Source organism: Glycine soja, chromosome 6, assembly GCF_004193775.1.
Source record: "Glycine soja cultivar W05 chromosome 6, ASM419377v2, whole genome shotgun sequence".
Taxonomy (NCBI): domain Eukaryota; kingdom Viridiplantae; phylum Streptophyta; class Magnoliopsida; order Fabales; family Fabaceae; genus Glycine; species Glycine soja.
In genome coordinates this window covers 35,475,488-35,483,204 of record NC_041007.1, presented here as the reverse complement: position 1 = coordinate 35,483,204, position 7,717 = coordinate 35,475,488, and the positions used below count along the sequence as shown (strand labels likewise).

At 35.2% G+C, this 7,717-nt stretch overlaps 1 long non-coding RNA gene across 4 annotated transcripts; it reads right to left on the bottom strand.

Annotated features, from left to right (window-relative positions):
* Nucleotides 1-1,354: 1,354 nt before the first annotated feature.
* LOC114416842 lies at nucleotides 1,355-7,408 on the bottom strand. Of its 4 annotated transcripts, none has more exons than XR_003667604.1 (4): nucleotides 3,660-7,408; nucleotides 2,684-2,891; nucleotides 2,439-2,487; nucleotides 1,355-1,647 (listed from the first exon to the last, which is right to left on the bottom strand). It is a non-coding gene; the product is annotated as an uncharacterized LOC114416842 (long non-coding RNA). The 4 variants fall into 4 exon arrangements; XR_003667603.1 differs by lacking the exon at nucleotides 2,439-2,487 and adding an exon at nucleotides 1,851-1,957 and having other exon boundaries at nucleotides 3,660-7,407; XR_003667605.1 differs by lacking the exon at nucleotides 2,439-2,487 and having other exon boundaries at nucleotides 3,660-3,840; nucleotides 3,953-7,399.
* Nucleotides 7,409-7,717: the final 309 nt, after the last annotated feature.

Genomic DNA, 7,717 nt, shown 5'->3' with positions numbered 1-7,717 from the left:
ACTATTCTGGAGCAAGAAAGAAAAGGTTTTTTTTTTCTTCATGGAATCCGAATGCAAAACATGAACGCGCATATGATGATTATTATATCATGATTGAAAAAAAAAATTCCAAACTTACAATCATAATTATAATTGCAAAGATAAAATCCCAAAATAAAATTAGGGTTCATGTAACAAAATAACACGGGTATAGCACAAACCAAATAACTTTAATTCCCAATAATCTAACAATAATGGTGACTCTGATACCACTTGTTTGATATTTTAGGGATCTTAATAAAATACTAATAATCACCGGAAACACATTACGTTATATTATCAAGAGGGGTTGTGAAAAATACTTGGATCCATGATAAACAGCGGAATTGATGAGTCTGAGGAATTGTTGGTTTTGTGTTCTTCCTCAATCAAATCACCGTTTTCCTTTTGGGACCTTAGGTTTCTCGTCAGATGGGGAGAAAAGAATACAATTTCTGATTTAGTGTATAAGGGACCACAACCTTGCTTTAGGTTTTAACCTGTTAGAGTTCTCATTATTCCCTAACGGACCAAACTGATTTCCGCTTATCAAACCCATATTTATGTATGATAGTTCAATAGGCTCACTAAATTAAATTACTTTTATTGAGCTCATAAATATAAATAACTAATATCAATGATAAATATGATATGTAGCCCTCACTAATTAATTAATTAGGAATTATAAAATTCCTAACAATATACTCATAATTTAAAAAGTTTTATACAACCATAAAATCACAACTCATACTATAACAAAATATGTCTTTTGAAACATTAAAAAAAATGTCACCAAAACATAAATAAATGTTACTAATATATTTTTGTAATATTTTTTCAAATGTTGTGTATATCCCATGTTGTTAAAGTCTTTTAACAACAATTTTTATACTAATATCAACATTTATAAAAATGTTGCTAAAGACTTTTATCAACATTTTTTCATACTACTAATAACAACATTTATAAATTAAGTTAGTAAATATATATATCTTGTAGCATTCAACAAATGTTAATAATTCGTTATTTTTAAAAAGCCATTTTTTTATAATATTTTAAGATTTTAAATATTAGGTATTTTTTCACACTATAAGATGAATTATATAATGAGAAAAATAAATCTATTATTAAATTTTGTTACCTTATAAGATAAATATCTTTTTTAGCTCCTCATGCATTACAATGTTTCCATTTATAACTTCCTATAACTATTTTGTGCAAAATCGATAACTTATACAAATTATGGTTCTAACGAGCAAGAGTAAATCTACAGAAATAGTAAAAAAAAAAAAATGCTAAAATGCACTGGTTTGTATGCAAGATTTGACGTGATAGAAACCCAAATTCTGATAATGGATTAGAATAGGAAAACTGATATATAGATTTGTATTATTGGTGATTAAGGAAAATACAGTAGGGAAACATTCATTCCCACTGCCACAACATAGTGATGCTCTTTCAGATAGCTAATAGTCTCTTCCCATAACAAACTAAAACATTCTTATCCCCTTTTTCTCTCTCTACTTATTCCCTATATGCCCAATTTCCCTATGCCTCCTTTTCTCTCTTATTTCTCTTCAGATAGACTCTCCACACCTTGGGCTTGGACACTTGCTCAACTAAATTGACCTGCAATCACGGTACAACCAAATTAAAAAGGAATGCATCAAGAAAAGAGTCTACAATGTTCTTGCATGATCGGGAACCACTCATGACTCCATAGATATGATCTGTTTTCACCAATTTAGCCAACAATTTTAACAAAACTCACCCTAAATCACAACAAGAACAGAGGCAATGAAAATGTTAATTAGTGAGTAGACAAAGATTACCTATCAACACATTTTAAAAATAAAAAACAGGTCACAAGCAAATCAGAAGCCGCTTCAACAGGTCACTAGGAAAATGCTCTTCAACAACAACGACATTTGATATATGCCTAAGGGAGACAGAGAGAAATTAGGGATACAGAGCCTCTTTTGCGAGCAAGAGAGTGAGGAATATTCCAAGAGGCTTTCCAATATTGAAATCATCATGCATCCTATTTCTTTGCTTCACAGCTAAACCCGAAAGCTTCGAAGAAGCCCAGTAAAACAAAGCACAAAACAATTGGACATCATATGCATAAGTAGCATAACCAACACTAATACTGAGATTTTATCAAGTGAATGGTGCAAAAGTGCAAATTTATAAGATATTCACTTGATAGTTTTTCAATCAACTTCTCTAACAAATAACATGACCTGACTAGTGACTAACATGTTAATGAGATTCATCTTGTATCATATTAATAAATTACAATTTGTTTTATTAAGATGCAAGTGCTATCTACGTCTACACATCTATTATCCAGAACGTCCAGATGTCAACATTTAAGGGAACAGGAAGACATAAAATCATTCTATTGAACAGGAGCAAACCAAGGAGTGAAGTGCAGCTTTTTCATCTCATCAATAGAATATATTATTTCTGAAAAAATGAAATTGTACACAGCATTACACTATTAGACTAACTAAAAATGGTAGCTAATGTTTTGTCCTAATAGGAAAAACAATTATTACAATAGAAAAAAAATGCTCTGTTTTTAAATTAAACACAAATATTTTATATCCCTAGTGAATGTATAATCAAATTATAATTAAACATATTGCTCACAAGTAATTACCTGGAAGTTGTACATGAACTGTGTTGTTTTCTTGCTTACTTTAGAGTTTGAGTGAGATTGAAGCTTCTCACAAAGTTTGAGTCTAATTTGACCTGGCAATCATCAAAATATATTAGGAAATATCAGTAAGTCAATTAATAATATGCACCAGCATTTTCCTAGTGGCTAATGGATAATCCAATGCTTTTTCCCTCCACCGATAAAATGCCTGAAAGAAGGGTAATAGAAGATTAATACGAGAAGTAATTTTTGCTTGAAATTTATGCTGCTCTAATTTTATTGGATGTTACTTAATTTAAGAGCTAGGTCTCAGTCATACATATTGATTTAATATACATCAGTTACTGATAGGAACAATTCCTATCTATAAAGGGGGATTGTATTGATATTGGAATTGAATTGAAACTGAATTAAAGAGAAAAATAAGAGGAAGCTTGCTACTAGCCAATTAAGAATAAAACTTAAAGATGATATACTTGAATGGATCATAAGATATTATATTCTCTATGAACATATTCATGTCCATAAACCATAGAGCTATACCAAAGCTAGACAACAAAATGCAGAGCATATTACCTACATGAACTGATATACAAGTCAAGATCATTAAAACGTTTCACACAAGACATACGTATAATTTCCTGAAAAAAATGTGCACAATTTACATATGTTATCATAGAGACCTCCAGTGGTTCTACAACAAATTGCATTGGAGCAGGGGAAACTACCCTGCAATTAACAGATAATAATAAATCATAACATCAAATTGCATGACAACCACATTAAAATGATGATGCAAGGGATCCATTGACAACATCATAGTGAAGTAGTTTGTTTTATGCTCTAAGGCAACATGGATATACACTTTTACTTGATGTGATTCTGTTACTCATCTTATGTAATGCAACATATTGACATTGAGGTTTTATGCTAATCAAGACACAAACTTAGATGAAATTATGTGTGTCTAACTTACCTGCAGTAGATCTCCAATGTTTACTACTAGTGCTCCAGGAATAGGGGGCACGTCAATACATTAATTCTGGACCAAAACTTGTAGTCCATGTCCACCAATATGATCTTGAAGCAAAACGTGGGGTCTAATAACCCCACACTTGTTCAGTCAGTCGTTCGATTCAACCACGATTTTACCAACCCTGTGGTCAACATACTCAAACTCTCCAATGTATCTTACACAATAAATCACTGGAACACAACAACAATTCAATACTTAAACTAAACAATTAAACAGAAAAAAAAAATGATTACTGAGAGATATATCGTGCGTCTTCATCACCAAAAGGAATTTGATAATGACTTTGCAGGATGGCCTAATTCGATTGAGACGAAAATTTCAATTAGAATCAATTAATTATTATAGAGGCGCAAAAATCAACAAGCAAAAACATTGAGGAATTTCGTCAAACATTTGGTACTCAGAAAACAAAAAGTGGAGTTAAAGAAACACAGTTTGCTTCAACCTTTCTTCGCCAATTCGATTTACTTCATACGTAAAAGAAGAAACGAAAATCATAAGATATCCAAATGAGCAAAGCTGATACAAATTTGAACTCTACAATCATATTAGACAATGATGAGATTAGAATTGGTTCCTGCAAAGAAAAATAGATACAACAAGTGATAGGAAAGGGATTACAGCTCAACAGGGCACTGCATCAGCAAGGCCCAAAAGGAAGATTAATGATAATGCTGTACCCACAGGATTAGTTAGTACAGATTAGGGAATATGCTTGTCTGCTAGTGTGTTATTTCATTATGTTATTTTTGTCATTTAGTATTCTGCATCTAATATATATATATATATATCATCTCTCATTCTCACCTTGGTTTGGAGGTTTCCTTGGCCTCGAATTCTAAGGATTTATTTTTGTGAGCCTAATATCTTGGTGCTTTCATCGAGTTCCAATGGCCTATTCCACACGTTTCAAATCAAATCCAACATGGATCGTCTGGAAGACGCAATCGCCAAACTCACTTCCAAGTTCCAACCAACTCACCCTCACCGCTACTCAGAACACTATGTCCGCTAAACTGGACGACCTCCTTCTGAAAATGGCCAATCTGGACACATATCAGCCTTCTCCTACTTCTTCCACTGCAAATGCCCTACCTATTTTTTCTCCTCCAACCCTCATCGGATGAAGCTCGAGGTCCTGCGCTTTGATGGCTCGGACACTATGGGTTGGATCTTCAAGATCACTCAATTTTTTTTAATATCATGCAACCCCTAACCATGAACGTCTCACCATCGCCTCTTTCTATATTTAAGGTCCGACGTTGGCTTGGTTTCAATGAATGACACGCAATGGCCAACTCACTTCTTGGACCGGTCTCCTTCAAACTTTGGAGGCTCGTTTTGCTCTGACAACATACGAGGATCCTACCAAGACTCTGTTCAAATTGACACAACGTGGGTCTATTAACGATTACCCTTTGGACTTTGAATCATTGGCTAGCCGTATCATCAGCTTACTTGCACCCTTCTTGTTGAGTTGTTTCATTTCCGGGTTAGCTCTAGAGATCCGTCCAGAGGTCTAGGCGTTACAGCCTTTGACGCTGATCCAGGTGGCGCCTCTGGCTCGCCTGTAGGAGGAGAAGTTCAGTGAAACTCGTTGACCATTCTGCGGCAAGTCGCATTTTAACCCCTTTTCTAAGCCATTGTCCCCCTATGCCTCGCACCACAATTGCCTCACCTTTGACTCATCTTTTTACAAAGGAGAAATTAGAATGGTCTTTGGAAGCGTAGGAAGATTTTGATTAATTGAGGATGCAGTCAGCAAGGCACCCGTATTACTGCTACCAAATTTTCTCTACCCTTGGTATTAGAGATAAACGCTTCAAGGGTAGGAATGAGTGCAATATTATCCTAACAAGGCCACCCAATCGCATTCTTCAACAAGTCATTTTGTCCCAAACTCCTTTATGCTTCAACCTGTGTCTGAGAATTATGTGCCATTATAACGACGGTTGAAAAATGGCGACGATATCTTCTGGTTCATCACTTTGTGATACTCACAGACCACCGTAGCCTCAAAGAACTTATGTCTCAGGTTGTGCAGACTCCAAAGCAGTAGATGTACTTGGCACGATTGATTGGGTATGACTACTCAATCCAATATCGTTCGGGTAAATCAAACCGGGCTGTAGACGCATTGTCGAGAATCCCTGAAGCTACCCATGGCTCCTGTTTCATGTTATCCATGCCTTATTTCACTTTTTAACAGGAACTTAAAAGGGATTTATCTACAACCTTGAAGTTTTTGCATTTCAGCAAGCCATTCAGACTGACCCTTCTACTCATCTGGATTGTTCCATTGCTCAGGATCTAATTTTATAGAAAGGTCGTGTTTGGTTGCCTAATGGGCTTCACTTCATCAGGACCTTGCTGGAAGAATTCCATACGACACCCACAGGTGGTCATATGGGAAATAAGAAGACCTTGGCTCGGATAAAGGAAAACTTGGAAGACCATCTGTTATGATGTTCAATGTTTTATAACAACATGCATTGATTGTCAGTACACTAAATATGAAGCTCACAAACCTGCAGGTTTATTATGCCCATTGTCGGTTCCTTCTGCTCCTTGGGAGGACTTATCCTTGGACTTTATTATGGGGCTCCCTACATATCAAGGACAGACCACAATTTTGGTCGTGGTCGGTCGCTTCTGCAAAGGCATACACCTGGGCATGTTACACCCTCATTACACTGCCTATACAGTGGCACTCCTTTTCATGGATATTGTGGGTAAATTACACTGTATGCCTCATAGTCTAGTCTCCAACCGTGATTCTTTGTTAATTATTCATTTCTAGCAAGAACAGTTCAAGTTGAGTGGCACCAAGTTACATATGAGTTCAGCTTTTCATCCCCAGTTCAATTGCCAGATTAAGGTTTTGAATTGAGTAATTGAACAATATTTGCCGGCATTCGTGTACAACATGCCATCCTCTTGGGGTAAATTCTTGATGTTGGTTGAATGGTCTTATAATACATCTCAACACTCAAGTACAAGTGTTTCACCTTTTGAAGTTACTTTTAGCAAGAAACCCCCAACAATTTCATAATATTTAGCAGGAACATCGAAGATTGATGCAGTGGGTGATAGATTAACCAATAAGGAAGCTTTAATCACAAGCTTGCGAAGGAAACTCCTTATGGCACATGAAGTGATGAAGCTCAATGTTGATATTCATCGACAAGAAGTGAGTTTTAAGACTGGAGATTGGGTTATGGTTAAGCTACACCCTTAGTGCCAACTCTCTATTGCAGGATCATCTTATTCCAAACTTGCTAAGCATTTCTATGGTCCCTTTAAGGTCGTGGAACATATAGAAAATCTAGCCTATAAGCTAGAGCTGCTAGAGGGATCTTGCATTCATCTTGTCTTACATTGCTTCATTCTAAAACAATTTCACAAGTCACCAACTGATACGAGCTCTCCCATTGCCTTACCACCAACAACAATTGACAATAGCCCAGTCATCTCCACTTGCTATTCTAGATACTCGTTGGGTCCATATTGATTCTGAACCTCAATTGATGGTTTTAGTGCAATGGACAGGCTTATCTCCTGATGACACATCGTGGGAGGATTGGGCTAGTTTAAGGTCTGCTTATAACCTTGAGGACAAAATGTTTTTGGATGACATAGGGAATGATAGGAAAAGGATTATAGCTCTACAGGGCACTACATTAGCAAGGCCCAAAAGGAAGACTATACCACCCAAGCACTTAGTGGATTATGTGTAAAGAATAATGATAATGTTGTCCCCACAAGATTAGTTAGTACAAATTAGGGAATATGCTTGTTTGCTAGTTTGTTGTTTCATTATGTGATTTTTGTCATTTAGTATTCTGCATCTTTTATATATATATATATATATATATATATATATATATATATATATATATATATATATATATATATATATATATATATATATATATATATATATATATGAATTAAGAAAGGCAATGAAGAAAACCATTTCTCGTTCTCACCTTGCTTCT